The sequence below is a fragment of the Equus caballus genome, unplaced genomic scaffold (assembly GCF_041296265.1).
Source record: "Equus caballus isolate H_3958 breed thoroughbred unplaced genomic scaffold, TB-T2T haplotype2-0000562, whole genome shotgun sequence".
NCBI lineage: Eukaryota > Metazoa > Chordata > Mammalia > Perissodactyla > Equidae > Equus > Equus caballus.
The window spans coordinates 274,652-294,044 of NW_027221925.1; the positions used below are offsets into that span (position 1 = coordinate 274,652).

Genomic DNA, 19,393 nt, shown 5'->3' on the forward strand with positions numbered 1-19,393 from the left:
CACACAAGTGCCAGACCCGCCCTCCCCGAGGCCTGGCCCCCAGGGACCGGCCACCTGCTCGCTCAGGGTTCCTCTGCAGGATGGCTAAGCCTGTCCCTAACCCTGAACCCAACCCCTAATTAAGGATGGTGCGTTGTGCTGCATGTCAATTATTTGGGACTAGGAGAGACTAGTTCTCTTCCTATTACTTTTCTGTTTGTTCGTTTGTTTTTCCAGCAAAATCTCTATAAAATAGTCAATACGCTTATGCAATGAAGTTCCACCTCATATTGATCAGAGAGAGGCTGGGTCCAGCCATCTGTGCCTAGAATAGAGTCTGGGGCCTGATAAAGACGTGTGAATGAATGGGACCTAAAAGTGTGGGGGGAGCACACACACGGGCCCCCAATGCCCAGGAGGTTCCAGGCAGACACAGAGCAAGGTCAAACGCCACAAGAACAGGCCTGGCTTGTCTGAGGACTGCTGGGAATTCCGTGTCACTGAAGCCAAGTGAGCAAGGGAGAGACTCCTGGGGGATGAGAACACTTGTCGGCCATTGTGCAGCCTGGTTTGACTCTGGGCGAGATGAAGAGCCAGGGGAGGGCTGGAGCAAGGAGGGGCGCCATCCCACTTACTGTGGCCCTGGTGCTGTGAGGCAGGAGCAGGGGCCAAGTCAGAAGCAGGGCCAGCCAGGAGGCCACAGGAGTGACATGGGGAGCTCAGGCCGGGGTGTGAGCGGTGCAGAAGGCGACACGTGCTCAGGGCTGAGATGTGCATTTGCAGGGAGAACCAGGGCTGGCTCTGCAGGCATGTGACTGTGCTGTCATACGAGGCCCCTCGCTCAGGAGAGCCTGGTGCTTGCTCTCATGCTCTCCTGCTGCCATCCTGAGGTGCCGTCCCCCAGCTCTATCGTGTTATCATTGACATGTAACATTGGGTGAGGTTAAGGACTGCGAGGCCGTATTTTGACACACGCACATATTGTGAAATGAATTCAACAATAAGCTTAGTGAACACCTCCCTTTCCTCCCATATTTACCTTTGTGTGCGTGTGAGGTGGGAACATTTCAGATCCGTTGTCTTATCAACATTTTAGTGTATCATAGAGTATTGATAACTGCAGTGATCATTCTGTCGAGTCGATCCCACAATTTATTCATCTTCTAAAGGAAAGTGTGTACCCTGTGTCCTACATCCCCCCACTGCCCCCACCTCCCAGCCCCCGGCAGACGCCATGCTGTTCTGTTTCCATGAGCTTGGCTTTTTTAGAGTCCACACTTAAAGAAAATGTAAGGTAAGAAAAACCCACATACTTACGTTTCAAGTCCTCTCCATAACGGGACTTTGGCTGACTTCTCAGGGGCTCTGATTAGGGGCATGCTGCTCCCCAGGCACTGGGAGACTGGAAGGAGAATTCCTCCTCACAGTCAAAGGACCACTTTGGCCACTTTCTCACTCACATCGTGGTTGTACATCTGGAAGTAAGCCGATTGTTTCTTCTCAGGAGTATCTATCAGCCTCTTGTACATTTTGTCAGGATTAATTTCTGTGAAGGTAGAGAATGTAACCTGTGTGTCCATGCACCGGAGGACATGTAGACTGCAGGGCAGCGCGAAGTGCTCCAAGCACAGGGATTGAGTCCTCTGCCCACCTCTCCGCACACTGAGTGACAGCAACACAGACCATCCTGGATGCATAAGACGTCTCGTCGCGACTGAGTGATGGCACTCACATCAACCCACACCTGCTACTACAGCTATTATCGTATCTTTCTGACATTTTAGAAAACAATGGCCCTTTGATAATCAATGGGAATCACCCTTTCAAAGAGCCAGTGATGCCATGAACTTTAATGAGTGACATCCTTGTCCTGTTCCATCAGTTTGTTCCCTGTGATTAGTTTGGGTAATCAGACACTGAGTCACACTTTTTACTGAATAAAATGTGTGCAAGCAAGAAAATTGGTTGTTTGTTCTAAAAATAACATTTGTGAACATATTGAAAAACCAATAGCCAGCCTGGTGGCATAGTGGTTAATAACGTTCATGTGCTCTTCAGAGGCCCGGGGGGGTTCTTGGGCTCAGATCTGGGTGCAGACGTACCCATTTCTCATCAGCCAGGCTGTGGCAGTGACTTGCATGCAAAACAGAGGAAGCTTGCAACAGATGGTAGCTCAGGGACAATCTTCCTCATCAAAAAACAAAACAAATAAAACAAACAACCCCAAAAGAGGCTTCTAGACCAAAGTCTCTCTTTTTCCACTAGTACCACAATAATATTTCCTTTCCAGCCTCTTTGCTCTCTTCACTCTGTGCCCATGTGAAGTAGTGTTCAGCAAGGAAATGGGCTGGAAGTGCTGTTTGCATGTATAGGCTCAGTCCATGAAAACGTGCCTCAGGATGTGCCATACATTTCCCCTTTGCAACGTTCTGGAAGGAACCTAAGGACACGCCCAGAGCCGAATCCACATGTCGAAGAGGGCAAATCCCCAAATTGAAGGTAGCTGGGTCCTGACCCTCTGACTGGAGGAAAATCAATAGGCAGAGTCACTTGCTATTTGAAAGCTTGTGTTGAGATGCTATATGCAGGAAACAAATCTATATAATGTTCCAATAACTGATATTTTCATTTATCTTTGGGCCAGCAGATGACTTGACTTGACTTTAAAGAAGTCTGTAACAAAAATTGTTCTGAAGCAAGTTTTCCATGAAAAAATATGTTTCCAAATCTGGAAACAGTAAATAGCCCTTGAAGAGCTGAAAGGGTAAATTAAAAATGTAATTCTTAAGTTTATTTATTTATTTTTTCTTATTGTATAAGTTTCAGGTGTAGAGCATGATAATTTGCCACCTGTGCATAAGTTTATTTAAAAAACGAAAATCACATTCTCTCCCAACAATTTTTTGATATTAAAGATGTATCACATTTTAAATATATTACCATTCTTTTGTTTTCAGATAGTTTGTAGCTGGTAGGAGTGCAGATTACTTTCTTGTGCCTAAAAATACAATCGAACAGAGACAGTCAGGACCCGAATATTCTTCCTCACTTCATCAGTTTTGGATGCACTTGCTACACAGCTGGATTCCCTCCCCGACAAGCTCTCAGGCAGACCAGCTGTCCTCCAGGGCTTCAGAGAGCTGCGGATTCCTCGGAAGCACCTCTGGACCACAATTCAGGACCACAAATGAGGACGAGCCAACGGATTTTCAGCTCTCATCTTTGGCTTCAGTTCTCTGTGACTGTGATCAAGTCTGTAGGGCAGTTTATCAAAGAGGGTCTGATCACAAGCAGAGCTGCAGTCCTTTGAGTCTAACACCTAACATCCTGTGGAGACTCTGATGATGAAAATGGGTGGCTGTATTCTAGGGACTTGAAATGGGTGCTTTCATTGTGCCGTGGCATCGAGGCGGTCTTGTTCAAGGACTCCAAAGCCTGGTGACTCCCTTGTTCTCCAGGCCATGGCTCCAAGGGGTGGGGCATGTCCTGGGCAAGAGAGCAGCGCTGGCTGCAGCAGAGCGTCCTCGGGACCATCGCAAAGAGACTAGGGCACTCGGGTTTGAGTAATTTAGCACCGTTTCCGGAAGGGGCGCCCATCCACCTCCAGCTGTGAGTTCTGAGCCTCCTGCTCTGCCCCCGGTGTCCGGCAGGGGGCGCATGGACCTCCATTTGTGAGCAGCGTGGGGTGCCTGCGGGTTCTGCCAGAGGCCGCAGGAGCTGCATCCTCAGCGGGGAAGGTGCTTCGCTTGTCAGGAGGATGGAGGAGACACAGCTGCGGTCATGTTGGGGTCTCCTGCTCAGAAAGAACACACCTCCTGTCTGGCCCTCATGGCTGACGAGGGGGCTGCGTTCGGGGCCCCGCGACGTTTTTCTTAAACGGTCAGCACAGAAGCTTTATTTTCTGGGCTGTTCCCTCGTGGTTTATTCTCTACTTTCTCAGTCATGTTTTAAGAAGACTTACTTTATAAAAGTATCTCTTCATTGAGGTGTTGGAAGGCTCAGAATCACAGCATGCTGGGTATTTGTTGCATATTCAGGATTGTTTCTGGGGAGAAATTCTGATACAAATTAAAGGAGAAGGGAAACCTACATGACTGTGAAGTGAATATGCCAGATATTGGAACTTTTCAATCATGAGTGATGGGGACTGGCAGATGGCAGCCTGGGGTGAAAGGGGAAATGGTTGCAATCGTATAAGTGTCTTCTTTATTTTTAATGCTTAATGTGTCTTAGGACGTGAAAGTGATCGAAAAATGCCGTTTGTGGTTGGTGGTTTAACACCGCCTTACTTTCCAGCTCTGCAGGACTCTGCAGCATTGTCTTGTGCATTCTCAGCCTCAGCCTGGATATCAGCCTTTTCCTCAAGGAACGCTGGCTCCTTGTATGAGACAATTGCATTAAAAACATGGCTCTGTGAGCTCAGTGTGCTGGTTGCTCCGGGGTGTCCTTGCTTCTTGGCCCTCTCGGTGGCAGGATGCTTAAGTTAGGCTGGTGTGCTGACCTTACCGTGTGTACACTGTCTGCTATAAATGTGTCTATATGGAAACGGCCATGTTTAGATTAAGGTCAGCATCAGTTCAGAGCACGGCTTCCCACTCGAATGCATGGCCACATGGAGCCCTCCAGCCCGCGCCCTGCCCTCCCCGAAACCTGCCCCTGCAGTAGTGGAACCCTGTCTCCTGCTGTCTGGCGACCACTCAGTCCTTTCTCCAATCCCGGTCTAGATGCATAGGGGCCTCACAGTTATTAACCAGCAACTGTTGAGAAAGAACTTTATCAAGTAGGGTTCTCTGCTTGGTCGGTTTCTTTTCCTGTAGTTGTACAGATTCCAGTCATTTCCAAAGGTCCTTAGGTCAACACCACTTCCCCCACCACTTGCTGTGTGTTTTTTCCATTCTCAATATAGTTACACTCTTTAGTCTCATTTGCATTCCATCCAAGGATCCACCCACCTAAATCATTTTACTAATTTGTGTAAGTCAAGATTTGCTCTTTCTACTGTAAAAATCTGGGGATTTTGTCAAAGGCAGAGAGGCAAGTATCCGCCATTAAAGCATCACACAGATTTCCTGACCTCTCCGCCCACACCATCCCTGCACAGCACTGGGAAGCTGATCTGTGTATCAAATTGATTGCTTTGTGTTCGCAGAATGCCATATCAATGAGATCATACTCTACCCAGCCTTCACAGATGCTTCTTTCAGTTATAAAGATGAGTTTGAGATTCCTCCATGTCTTCATCTTGATAGTTCTTTCAGTGTTGGCACTTGATCGCATTACATTGCATGGATGTACCTCATTTGGGTGTGCTTTCATTTATTGAAGGTTATCTTTGTTCATTCAAGTTCCCTGCCCCTATAAATAAGGTGGAGTGTACGTATGTGTGCTGGCTTTTTTGTTGACGTTCTATTTGAAAACAGTGTGTAAATACCTAGGAAGATGGTTGAGGGATCACGAGTTAAGATGATGTTTAGCTTTGTAACAAAGTACCCAAGTGTCTTCCACAGCGGCTGCACCACTCGGCATGGGCAGCAGCGATGACAGAGTCTGTGCTGTCCTGCCCCCCAGCCATGAATTGATATCGTGTATTTGTGTGTAAAGGTTGTCTCACTTTGTTTCAGTTTTCTTCTCTCTAATGATAAGTGATTTTGAGCGTGTTCTTGCATGCTTAATTTATGCTTATATCTTCGTTAGTGAGGTGTTTGTTCAGATCTTTACCCATTTTTAATTGGAATGTTTGTTTTCTTATTGTTGAATTTATGATGCTTTGTACCTTTTAATACAGCCTTTTCTTAGATATGCTTCTTGCAAAGATTTCTCACAGTCTAGAGTTGGTCTTTTTCTTCTCTTAACAGTATTGTCACAGAGTAGAAAATTTTAATTCTAACAAAGTCCACCTTAACTTGATTTTTCTTTGAAGACTCATTCTTTCAATGTTGAGGATAAAAGGTCCTCATGAAAACCGAGGTCATATCTTCTCCTTTGCTATTTCTAGAATTTTAATAGCTTTTTAGTTTACATTTACATCCATGAACAATTTTGGTGAATATTTGTGTCATGTGGAAAGTTTGTGTCTTTGTTAATTGTTTTCCATAAGGTCACCCGATTGTGGCATCACCATTTGTTTAAAAGACTAACTTTTCTCCGTCAAATTGACTTTGATCTTTGGACAAAGATCAGTTGACCATGTTTGTGAGTCTATCTATGGACTCTGTGTTCTTTTCCATTTATCTACTGGCACATTCTTACCCCAGCATCACCCTCCCTGTAGCTTTTTAAATCCTGGAACGGGGAAGTGCGGCTTACTCAACTTTGCTCTTCAGTGTTGTGCAGGATATTCCAGGTGCAGAAACGGTTTGTAGATATCTACAAAGTGTCTGACTGGGACATTGACTGGGGTTGTGTTGACTCCATAGGTCCAGTCGGGAAGAGCTGACGTCTTCATTATACTGAGTCTACTGATCATGGAAGTGAAATACGTCTCCTATTAGGTAGGTTTTCTTTGCCAGCTTTCCACAGCATTTGGTAGTTTTCTGGGTACAGATTTGTCTTTACTTGTTTATATTTTTACACAAGGATTTTATTTATTTTCCTTTTGTACCCTTTTGTGAAGGGCATTTTCTTTTCTTTTAAGTTCCCCTCATTCATTGGCAGCACAGAGAATACGCACCGCGTGTTGCATTTTGACCTGTACTTCTTGTTATCATAATCCACTCTCATCAAGGCCTGGGATGCTGTGCCCATTTCCGTTTGAACTTCAGAAATTAAGGGACTGAACAGTGTGACCACTGAGCTGCTGTGCCTCGGCTTAGCAGTCCCTGCTTAGCGGTAGCCAGCTTGCTCCCCGGCCGGGGGCACAGGGCTCACACCACCGCCTTGTTCTCACCAGGGCCCCAGAGACCAGGGTGTGGCGCTGGGTGTGCTGCCCATGGATGCTGGTTCCTGGCCGCAGTGAGACAAGAGCTTCCTGTCCCCAGGATCGATGTGCTGCTCCCTCGGGAGGAGGATGCTCCCTGCCCGCTGCCGGCCCAGCAGGGGCCTGGGTGTCTCCTCTGACCTTCTCCTTTGGTTGTGCGCACAGAGCTGCATGGTCTGGAATGTTCCCGGGGCTTGTTCTCTACTCCCTCAGGGCGTGTGTTCCTGAGGCCTCTTGTGCACAGGATCGTCCTTTACGGGGCTCATGGGGCAATCACAGCCCGCTGTGCTGTGTCACAGGCTCGCGGGGTTTGTGGGAGGAATCGTGCACAGATTCAGAAACACAGGTGCCCTCGTGAAAGGATGTGCAAGATGTCGGGCCTTCCCGGGGAAGGAGCTGGGAACACAGGACACGTCTGGAGACTACAGAATTGCTGGGCGAAAGGGAAAAAGTGTACAGATACACACGCACTACATGAATTGTTGATGGCTAATTTTTCCTGTAACGAGAAAGTAGCTGAAAAAATATTGCAAAGGTAAAGATGACGTATTAATACACATTGTTTCAATATTTTAAGTATATCAGAGTGAGGAGTTATTACAGTTTTACTTTCCTGGCTTTAAAGGAAGACAAATTATGTATAATATATTTAAAATACACTTCTTTGCTTATCTTGCTTTCAAATGAGAATATTACCATGATTGGCATTTTCTCATAACAGAGCTACAATCTTAAATATTTTTAAATATGAGCTCGTTGAAACATTTTTGCAGGATTCCAATGTGGCCAGTATTGTTAAACAACAATAATGAATCCAGGCCCCGACCAAATTGTTGGTAAGAATCTCATAAGAATATATCATGAATCAGTTTTCGACAATCCAAGCACAATGGTGATTTTTAAAATAACAGCATTGCATGCTGCTTAAAGCATTTAACATGAAATATACTAAACTTAAAGCTCCATCATATTAAAGACCTAAGACAATGACAGTTTTGTAAATTAGATACATTCATTGCAAACAGATTTTCTCCTTTAAAAATGTAAAATCTGAAGACATCTTCTTTAAGTTTGTGTATGTCCATTCAAAAGGTAAAAGTAAGATATCTATACCTTATTTTTATTATAAACGTCTTTCCCAGCAGAATTGATATTTTTATCTGTAGCTTCTTCCTTGCTCACTCCTTTATTTTCTTGTTGTTTATTGTGTAAATCAGAAAGTATGTTTCTGCGTCTCTCTCGCAGATTTCAGTTCCTTTCTCACGGCGGCCGTGGGCAAGGGGTGCGGCCTTGTACTCGGCGCGTCTTCATCTGGATCAGGAGTTTTCGCTGAGAGCTCCCTGGACAGTTTCCACTTGCTGCACACAGTCATCCCGTCATGGGAACTGCGTACAGATCTGTGGTCTCTTTGCACCAGGACACTTCTGCTTTCAGCCTGGGGTATTTCCCAATTTCATTTTACATTACATATAATTCTAATAAGATAATATGTGATTTTCAGGTTTGTATTATAAACTAACATGTTTTATACATATGTGTACACATATTTCAGCATTTGCTAAATGTCGTTAGTTGTCGTGGGACGGTGGCTGGTTGCATTTGATCTTGATGACCATTGGGGCACCAGTAGTAACCCTGGTGGGAGCACAGGCCAGGTTGTCAGCAGTGGAGATGGCGACAAGTGCTCAGATTTTAGATGCGTTTTTGCCAGATTCACAGGTGTGACACCTGTGCTGTCACACAAGGTCCTTCGTGCAGAAAAGCCCATCCTTGATTTCCTGCTCCATTGTTGTCATCTTGAAATTCTTTTTACTTCACAGTTTTATTGACATATAGTTGATGTAATATAACATTGTTTGAGTTTAAGGTGTACAATGCGATGATTTGATACACATGTATATTGTGAAATGATTACCACTGTGAAATGATAAGGTTAGTTAACACCTCCATCACCTCCCATAATTACCATTTATTTGTGGGGAGAACATTTCAGAGCTACTCCCTTAGCAACTTTCAAGTATACAATATAGTGTGTTAACTATAGTCACCATCCTGTCCATTAGATTCACTAGAGCTTACTCATCATGTAACTGGAAATTTGTACCCTTTGACCAACATCTCCTCATTTCCTCTGTAACTAAGCAAAAGGGGCACCTTCTGCTCACCACAATCTCATGCCAGTCAATTGCACACAGGCCTGTGGCTGAGAAAGGAAAATTTATGCAGTTAGCTAGCATAATCGGAAGATGGCGGACTAGTGTCCGAAAGAACCACCTTCCAATCCTACAGAACCTTGAGGCAGTTTATGGAGGGGAGATGGGCAGGGAAAGAGAGGGTTTAGGGATGTCGACCATCCGGTGTGACAAACTGCAAGGCGCCGAGTTATCTCTTTGGTCTGTCATTCATGATGGGTAGCAGTGCAGGATTTTTCTTTCTGGAGGTTGTCATGTTCCTGGGGAACTCAGAGAACAAAGTTGTCTTGTCACAGCTGGAGGATGTACATAAGCAAGAGTCTCAGAATGAGCAGGTGATGTATTTTGCAGCAGGGAGAGGTGCTTAATCACGTAGGCTGCGTGCAGGCGAGAAGGTATTCCCAGAGACTAGTGAGTCAGGGTCCTGGTTACAGAATTGCTTCCTTTCCTAAGCTGGCTTCCCTCATGCTAACTTCAGATCTAGCTGTTAGACTCCCACCACCAGCCCCTGGCAAAAACCATTCTGTTCTCTGTTTCTCCGAGTTTGGCTCTTTTAGATTACACATATAAATGAGATTTTACAGTATTGGTCTTTCTCTGACTTATTTCACCCAGCATAATGCCCTCCTGATCCTTCCTTGTCACAAATGGTAGGATTTCCTTCTTTTTTATGGCTGTATAATATTTCCTTTTCTGTATATACCTCATGGTCTTTCTCATTCATGTGTTGCTGGACACTTCGTATGTTTCCAGGTCTTGGCTATTGGGAAGAATGCTGCAGTGAACGTGCGAGTGCAGAAATCTCTTCAAGATTCTGATTTCGTTTCCTTCGGATATATACCCAGAATGGGTTTGCTGGATTACACGGTAGTTCTGCTTGCAATTTCTTAAAGGTGTCCAGTGTGTTGATTGATCCATTTATATATTTCATGTGATTACCATCATAGCTGTAGATAACACTTCTATCACATCACATGATTATAACTTCTTTTGTGGTGAGAACATTTAAGAACAGATCTCTTAAGAATTTTGAAGTATATAATCTAGTGTTTTTGCCTGTAATCACTGTGCTATGCACTGGATCTTGAGAACTTATTCCTTTTCTAGTTGCACGTTTTTACCCTTTAACAACATCTCCCCAATTCCCCCACCCCTCTGCCCCTGGTAACCACCATTCTACTCTCTGTTTCTATGAATTCAACATGTGAGATTCCATATATGATGATGTCATACGATATTTGTCTTTCTCTATCTGGCTTATCTCACTAAGTAGAATGCCCTCAAAGTCCACCCATGTTGTTGCAATTAGCAGGATAGCCTTCTTTCTCATGGCTGAATAATATTCCCTTGTGTGTGCATACACCTCATTGCTTTATCCATTCATCCATTGATGGACACTTGGGTTGTTTCCATAGCTTGGCTATATTACTCGCTGCAATAAACATGTGCCTGCAGATATCTTTTCCATATCCTGTTTTCGCTTCCTTTGGATGTATAACAGGAAGTGGGATTACTGGAGCATACGGTAGTTCAACTTTTAGTTTTTGAGGATTCTCCGTATTATTTTCTATAGTATTTGAACCAATCAGCATCCTCACCAACAGTGCACAAAGCTTCTTTATTCTCCACAATGTGGCCAACACTTACCACTTGTCTTCTTGATGACAACTATTTGAACAGGTGTGAGGTGATAGCTCAACGTTGTTTTGATTTGCATTTCCCTAGTGACTAGCGATGTTGAGTATTTTTTTAATGTACCTGTTGGCCATTAGGATTTCTTCTTTGGAAAAATATCTATTCAGATCCTCTGCCCATATTTAAATCGGATTATTTTGTTTTTTTTGCTGTTGAGATGTATGAGTTCCTTTTATATTTCGGGTACTAACCCCTTCTCCACTCTACAGTCTGTGAATTGTTTCTCCATTCCGTACGTTGTTTTTACATTTTCTTGATTGTGATTATGCTGTGAAGAAGCTTTATAGTTATAGTTTACAGCTATATAGCTTTATAGTTCCAATTGTTGATTTTGCTTTTGTAGCTTGTGCTATCGATGTCATATCCAAAACGCAATTGCCAAGACCTGAGTCAGGAGCTTCTTCATGTATTCTCCCAGGAGTTTTAGGATCTCAGGACTTAGGGTTAAGTCTCTAATCCACTTTGAGGTAATATTGTGAGTGGTGCAATTTAGGGGTCCAATTTCATTTTTCTGCCTATGAGTATGCAACGTTTCCACCACTATTCATTGAAAAGACTATCCTTTTCCCACTCACAATAGCATCAAAAACAATAAAATTTTTAGGAATACATTTAAGCAAGGAAGTGAAAGAACTGTACAATGAAAACTACCAGACTTTGGTGAAAGAAATTGAAAAAGATAGAAACACGTGGGGAGATATCCTGTGTTCATGGACTGGAAGAATGAATACTATTAAAATGTCCACAATCCCAAAGCCATCTCCAGATTCAGTGCAATCCCTATCAAAATTTCAGTGGCACTTTTCATAGATAGATACAGAAAAAACAATTCTAAAATTGGATGGGACCACAAAAGACCCCAAACAGCCAAAGCAATTTTGAGAAGGAATAAATCTGGAGGCATCACACTTGCTGACTTCAAACTATATTACAAAGCTATAGTAAATTATGCCAATGGGATAGTGGCACAAAATGGGCCTAGAGAACAAGGGAGCAGAATAGGTAGCCTAGAAATAAACCTCTGCATGTGAGGTCATGTAATTTTTGATAATGGAGCCAAGAACACGTAATGGCGGAAAGCATATTCTCATCAACAAATGGTACTGGGAAACTGGGTAACTCCTTCTAATGTTTTGAGGAACTTCTAAACTGTTTTCCATCATGGCTGTACTAATATATATTCCTAGCAGCAGTGCAAAAGGATCTCCTTTTCTCCACATCCTTGTCCACACCAGTTTTCAACTATAGCCATTCTAACAGGTGTGAGGTATTATTTCATTGTGGTTTTGATTCACATTGCCCTAACGAGTAATGATGTTGAGCATCTTTTCATGTACCTGTTGGACGTTTGTACGTCTTCTTTGGAAAAACATCTGTTAAGCCCTTCTATCCATTTCTTACTCAGACTGTTTTGTTTTTGTTTTCTTGTTATTGAGTAGTATGAGTTATTTATAAACTCAGAGGATGACTTGCTAATATTTTCTCCCATTTTACAAGCTGCCTTTTCATTTTGTTGATTATTTATTTTGCTGTGTGTAAGTTTTTAGATAGTTGTAGTCTCATTTGTTTATTTTTGCTTTTCTTGTCTTTCCTTTTGGGGTCATATCCAAAACGTCATTGCCGTGACCGATGTGAAGGAGCTTTTCTCTTATGTTTTCTTTTAGGAACTTTATGGTTTCAAGTCCTACGTTTAAGTCTTTCATCCATTTGGAGTTAATTTTTGGGAGTGGTCTAAGTTGGGGGTCCAATTTCCTTCTTTTGTCTGTGGTTAGCCAGTTTTCACAACACCACTGACAGAAGAAATTATTCTTTCCCCATAGAGTATTCTTGGTTTCCTTGTGAAGGATTAGTTTACCATATATGCATGGGTTTCGCTGAGGGCTCTTGATTCTGTTCTGTTGTTTTCTGGGTGTGTTTTAATGCGGGTATTATACTGTTTTGATTACCATAGCTTTGTGGTATAGTTTCAAATAAGGAAGCGTGATGCCTCCAGATTTGTTCTTCTTTCTCAGGATTGCCTTAGCTGTTATTTGGGGTCTTTGTGACTCTATAGATAACACTGAAATCTGGTTGATTGATGGTGCTGTTGAGGTCAACTGTGTTGTTACTGATTTTCTGCCTGCTGGATCTGTTCATTGCTAACAGAGTGATGCTGAAGTCTCCATCTATGATGGCGGATTTGTCTATTTCTCCTTGCAGTTCTATCAGTTTTTGTCTCACACGCTTTGATGCTCTGTTGTTAGGTACGTAGATAGTAAGGATTATTACGTGTTGGAGTATTGACACCTTTGTTATTATGGAATACCTTATCCCTGATCATTTTTCTTGTCCTAATGTCTGCTTTGTCTGAAATAATATAGGTATTCGAGGTTTCTTTTAATTTGTGTTAGCAGGATATATCTTTCTCTATCCCTTTACTTTTAATTTGTGTTTATACTTAAAGTGGGTTTCTTATAGGGAACATATAGTTTATTTTGTGTTCTCTGACAGTCTCCATCTCATAATGGTGTACTCAGACCATTCACATTTAGTCTGGTTATTGCTGCATTTGAATTAATATCTGTCACGTTTGTAATGGCTTTCTACTTCTTTTCTTCTTTTCTCCTTCTCTGCTTTAAACTGAACATTTAATTTTATTTCATTTTGTCTCCTTTCTTAGAGTATCAATTATAGTTCTTTCTAAAACGTTTTTAGTGTTTGCCTTAGACTTTGCACTATATGTTTACAACTAACCTAGGTCCACTTTGAAATAACGCTATACTACTCCATGGGTCGTGCAAGTCCCATGTAACAGGATATTCGCAATTCCGCTTCTGCATTCCTTATAAAATTGTTGTCGTTCATTTCACTCATGCCTATGCTGTAATCACATCATTACTATTAATTTGAACAAACTTTTACCTATTAGGTCAATTAAGAATAAGAAAAAGAAAAGATTTATCTACCTTCATTGATTCCTTCACCAATGCTTTTCTTTACTTTATATAGAGTCGAGTTTCTGACCTATATCATTTTCCTTCTCCCTGAAGCACTTCTTTTTTTCTTTTTTTTTTACTTTTTATTAAGATGATGATAGTTTACAACCTTGTGAAATTTCAGTTGTGCATTATTGTTAGTCATGTTGTAGGTGCTCCGTTTCACCCTTTGCGCCCTCTCCCCACCCCCCCTCCCTTCCCTTGGTAATCACCAATCAGTTCTCTTTGTCTCTATGTTCACTTCCACGTATGAGTGGAGTCATACAGAGTTTGACTTTCTCTATCTGGCTTATTTCACTTAACATAATACCTTCAAGGTCCATCCATGTTGTTGTGAACGAGACGATTTTATCTTTTTTATCGCTGAGTAGTATTCCATTGTGTATATATACCATAATCTTCTTTATCCAATCATCTACGAGGTTGATGGATGTTTAGGTTGCTTCCACATCTTGCCTATTGTAAATAATGCTGCGATGAACATAGGGGTGCATGGTGCTTTTGGAATTGCTGATTTCAAGTTCTTTGGACAGATACCCAGTAGTGGGATGTCTGGGTCGTAAGGTATTTATATTTTTAATTTTTTGAGAAATCTCCATACTGTTTTCCATAGTGGCTGCACTAGTTTGCATTCCCACCCGCAGTGTATGAGAGTTCCTTTTTCTCCACAACCTCTCCAACGTTCATCACTTTTTGTGTTGGTTATTTTTGCCATTCTAACAGGTGTAAGATGGTATCTTAGTGTAGTTTTGATTTGCATTTCCCTGATGACTAGTGATGGTGAGCATCTTTTCATGTGTCTATTGGCCATCCATATATCTTCTTTGGAGAAATGTCTGTTCATGTCCCCTGCCCATGTTTTGATTGGGTTGTTTGATTTTTTTGTTGTTGAGCTGTTTGAGTTCTTTGTGTATTATGGAGATTAACCCTTTGTCAGATAAATAATTTGTAAATATTTTTTCCCAACTCGTGGGCTGTTTGTTTTTTTCAATCCAGGTTTCCCTTGCCTTGAAGAAGCTCTTTAGTCTGATGAAGTCCCATTTGTTTATTCTTTCTATTGTTTCCCTCGTCTGAGGAGTTATGGTGTCTGAAAAGATCCTTTTGATACTGATGTCAAAGAGTGTACTGCCTATATTCTCTTCTAGAAGACTTAGTGTTTCAGGTGTAATCTTTAGGTCTTTGATCCATTTTGAGTTTATTTTTGTTAACGGTGAACAAGAACGGCCAATTTTCCTTCTTTCACATGTGGCTGTCCAGTTTTCCCAGCACCGTTTGTTGAAGAGACTTTCTTTCTCCCTTGTAGGCCCTCAGTTCCTGTGTCAAAGGTTAGTTGTCCATAGATGTGTGGTTCTATTTCTGGGCTTTCAATTCTACTCCATTGATCTGTGCACCTGTTTTTTGCACCAGTACCATGCTGTTTTGACTACTGTAGCTTTGTAGTGTGCTTTGAAGTCAGGGATTGTGATGCCTCCAGCTTTGTTCTTCTTTCTCAGGATTGCTTTAGCAATTCAGGGTCTTTTGTTGCCCCATATGAATTTTAGGATTCTTTGTTCAATTTCTGTAAAGAATGTCATTGGGATTCTGATTGGGATAGCATTGAATCTGTAGATTGCTTTAGGTAGTATGGACATTTTAACTATGTTTATTCTTCCAATCCATGTGCATGGAATGTCTTTCCATTTCTTTATGTCGTCATTCATTTCTTTCAGGGAAGCCTTGTAGTTTTCGTTGTATAGGTCTTTCACTTCCTTGGTTACATTTACGCCAAGGTATTTTATTCTTTTTGTTGCTATTGTGAATGGGATTGAGTTCTTGCGTTCCTTTTCTGTTATTTCGTTGTTGGAGTATAGAAATGCTACTGATTTATGAATGTTGATTTTGTATCCTGCAACTTGCTGTAGCTGTTGATTATTTCTAATAGTTTTCCCATGGATTCTTTGGGGTTTTCTATATGTAAGATCATGTCGTCTGCAAACAGCGAGAGTTTCACTTCTTGATTGCCTATTTGGATTCCTTTTATTTCTTTTTCCTGCTGAATTGCTCTGGCCAAAACCTCCAGTACTATGTTGAATAAGAGTGGTGAGAGTGGGCACCCTTGTCTTGTTCCCGTTCTCAGAGGGATGGCTTTCGGTTTTTGCCCATTGAGTATGATGTTAGCTGTGGGTTTGTCATATATGGCCTTTATTATGTTGAGGTACTTTCCTTCTATACCCATTTTATTGAGAGTTTTTGTCATAAATGGGTGTAGGATCTTGTCAAATGCTTTCTCTGCGTCTCTTGAGGTGATCATGTGGTTTTTGTTTCTCATTTTGTTAATGTAGTGTATCACGTTGATTGACTTGCGGATGTTGAACCATCCCTGTGTCCCTGGTGTAAATCCCACTTGATGATGGTTTATAATCTTTTTAATGTATTGCTGTATTTGGTTTGCCAAACTTTTGTCGAGGATTCTTGCATCTGTGTTCATCAGTGATATTGGCATGTAGTTTTCCTTCTTTGTGTTGTCCTTTTTAGGTTTTGGGATCAGGGTGATGTTGGCTTCATAGAATGTGTTAGGGAATGCTCCACCTTCCTCAATTTTCTGGAATAGTTTGAGAAAGATAGGTATTAAATCTTCTTTGAATGTTTGGTAGAATTCTCCAGAGAAGCAGTCTGGTCCTGGGCTTTTACTTTTGGGGAGATTTTGGATTGCTGTTTTGATTTCTTTGCTTGTGATTGGTTTATTCCGATTCTCTATTTCTTCCTGCTGAAGCACTTCTTTTAATATTTTGTGTATGGCATGTCTGCTGGCAAGCAGATCCCTCAGTTTGTTTGAGAAACTCTTCAGTTCCTCTTTCCTTTTGAAGGATGGCTTCACTGGATGTAGAATTCTCCTCTTCTCCTGCGTGTCTTCTAATGAGAAGGGCACTGTACTTCTTACCCTTTTTGCACTAAAGGCTTTAGCTCCTCTTGGCTCTTTCAAGAGTCTCTCTGTCTTTGGGTTTCTGCAGTTTGAGTATATGCCTAGATGTAGATGTTTTAGTATTGGTTATTTGTGGTGATCTCTGAGCTCCCTGGATCTGTGTTTTGGCATCGGTCATCCCTTTGGGAAAGTTCTCAGCTATTGTTACTTCACATATTTTTCTTCTCCTCTCTCTTTTTCTTTTCCTTCTGTTATTTCCATTGTGGATAGGTATTACTTTTGTAATTGTCCAAAATTTTCCATATCCTGTTTCCCCCCACACACCCCCATTCTCTCTTTTTGCATTTCAGTTAGGAAAGATTCTATTGGTGTATGTGCAGATTCCAAGATCCTTTCCTCAGCCTTGTCCATCAAAGGCATTCTTCACTCTCTTACAGTGTTTCTGGTTTACAGCATTTTCTTGTGTTCCTTTCTTACCACTTCCTCTCTCTTCTTACATTCCTCATCTGTTGTTGCATGTTGTCCGTTTCTTCCGTTATTGTCCTTAGCATATTAATCACAGTAATTTTAAATTCTAAGTCTGATAATTCCAAAATCTCTGCCATATCTGAGCACGGTTCTGATGCTTGCTCTGTCTCTTCTGACTGTATTCTCTCTTGTCTCTAGCATGTCTTGTTTTTTTTGAAAGGTGGACATGATGTACCAGATAATAGAAACTGAGGTAAATAGGCCTTTAGCTTGAGGTGTCATGTTAACCTGGCTAGCGTTCTGGCTGTGTGTCTAGTCTCTACTGTAGAGGCCACTGTACATGACAGGGCATCAGATTCCTCTAATGTCCTTATTTTTTGTCTCCTCTCTTGCCTTGAGCTTCTTTATGAACTTTTTCATATGGTCTGTACCTTGTGGCTTTTCTGCTTTCATTAGTGGGTCATAACATATTAGAAACTATCAATCTAAAAAAAAAACCTCACTCTTGGCTCACTGGAATGATGATAAAAACCACCAGGGCATCAGTAAGAACTTCTTTGTTTTATAGCTGCCGTGGGATTTATTGCATCAGGAAAACAGGTAGCGCTAAACTGGAGTTTGGTAAGGGTTCAGGGTGTATACAGCACGTATTTCTGTTTAAGAGCTCTGATGCTTTACGTGGGCTGGACTGAACTTTCGGAAGTGTAGTCTATGTAAAGAATATTACAGACACGCCAGGTTTTGTCTATAGTCGCCTCCCTCACTTAACCGTGAACTTCATGTCTTCTTTGCCATAGGAAGTGGAGAGGCTGCCGGTTTTTAAGCCTGTGCCTTTGTCCTCACAAGCCCTGGGTGGACTGAGTGGGAGTCAGGTACACAGGTTGAAGATGCTTTCTCTGGGACTCCTCTTAGTATTGTCATAAGTGCTCCTTTATCTTTCTCATTCCTGTTTCTAATGTGGATACTCCCAAATTAGTTCTAGGTGATAATGTTTTACTTCTGCTGAGAATGATCTTTTATTTCCCTGACCTCTTTCTTTATTTAGGAGATATTTTACTTTTTAGAGTATTTGGAAAATACTGTACATTTCAATGCATATTTCCCCATATATAAAGCCTGCCATCTAACATTGCTTAAATTGGTACCTCTGCAATAAAGAGAAAATAAATTTTTCTTTAATTTGTTCTACATGCGCTTTGCTGCTCCTTACTTTATTCCTAGGAGTTACCCAGTAGAATTGAACTAATTAGCCATTTTTATTTCTATTGAAACACTAGAAAAAAGTGTTTGTGGCACATGGAATTTGTAGTTAACTTGGTCCTCCTAAGCATTTTTATAAGAACTGCCTAGCCTAAGTCCGGGCTCTGCAGTGAGGGTGGTCTCTGCCCAACAGGGAGAGCAGAGTCCTCCCTTGTCACCCATGGGGAAGAAACGGAAAGAGCCAGGTGCTGCTGAAGAAGCTGGAACGTAATTTCCAGTTAAACGTCGCTTTGTAATTTGTATTTTAAAATCACATGAATCAAGTTAGACTATGACCAAATATGGCTTATTTCAGCAATGAGGCTAGTCAGATATTAGAAAATCGATCATCGTAATCCATTGTGTCACCAAAATGAAGGAGAAAGTCCCACGATTACATAAATAAATAGAGAAAAGTAATTTGGTAAACTTTAGCCAGAATTTCTAATAGAAAGTCTAAGTAAAATAGAAATAGAAAAAAAAAATACCTCAATGTAGTACTGGGTTTCCAAAAAACTGACAGCAAAGGGTATGCTAAGTAGCAAAAGACTCAAACTATTTTGAGTAAAGCCGGGACTATACAGACTTTCCTACGATTTCATTATTATTTGACATTGTTTCAGATATTCTAGATCTGACCTGTTCAGTAGGGTAGCTATTAGTCACATGTCGCTATTTACATCTAAAGTAATTAAACTTCAATAAAACTTAAAGGTTTCTCAGTCTCACTAGGCACACTGAAAGTGCCCTACAGCTACATGTGCCTAGTGGTTACTGTGTCAGCACAGCTGTAGAACATTTCCATCATCAGAAAACTCCATGGGCCATGCTGTTCTAGAGAATGAAGTCAGAGAAGAATATCTGTATGTATAGTATGAAAGATGAGATTAAATGATCCATCTCTTTTGGTTAACATATGTTTATATACGTAGACAACCCAGGAGATTTTAGTAACCAAAATGTATAATGAACGAGCCAATGAACGAGCCAATTTAGATCCAACATAAACACACAACAATGAATAATT

General features: G+C 41.6%; 1 protein-coding gene across 1 annotated transcript in view; it reads left to right on the forward strand.

Moving 5' to 3' along the window:
• LOC138922168 (ral guanine nucleotide dissociation stimulator-like) overlaps window positions 1-19,393 on the forward strand; it is a 75,392-nt gene that overhangs the window by 20,814 nt on the left and 35,185 nt on the right. The gene's annotated exons all lie outside the window — the stretch shown is intronic.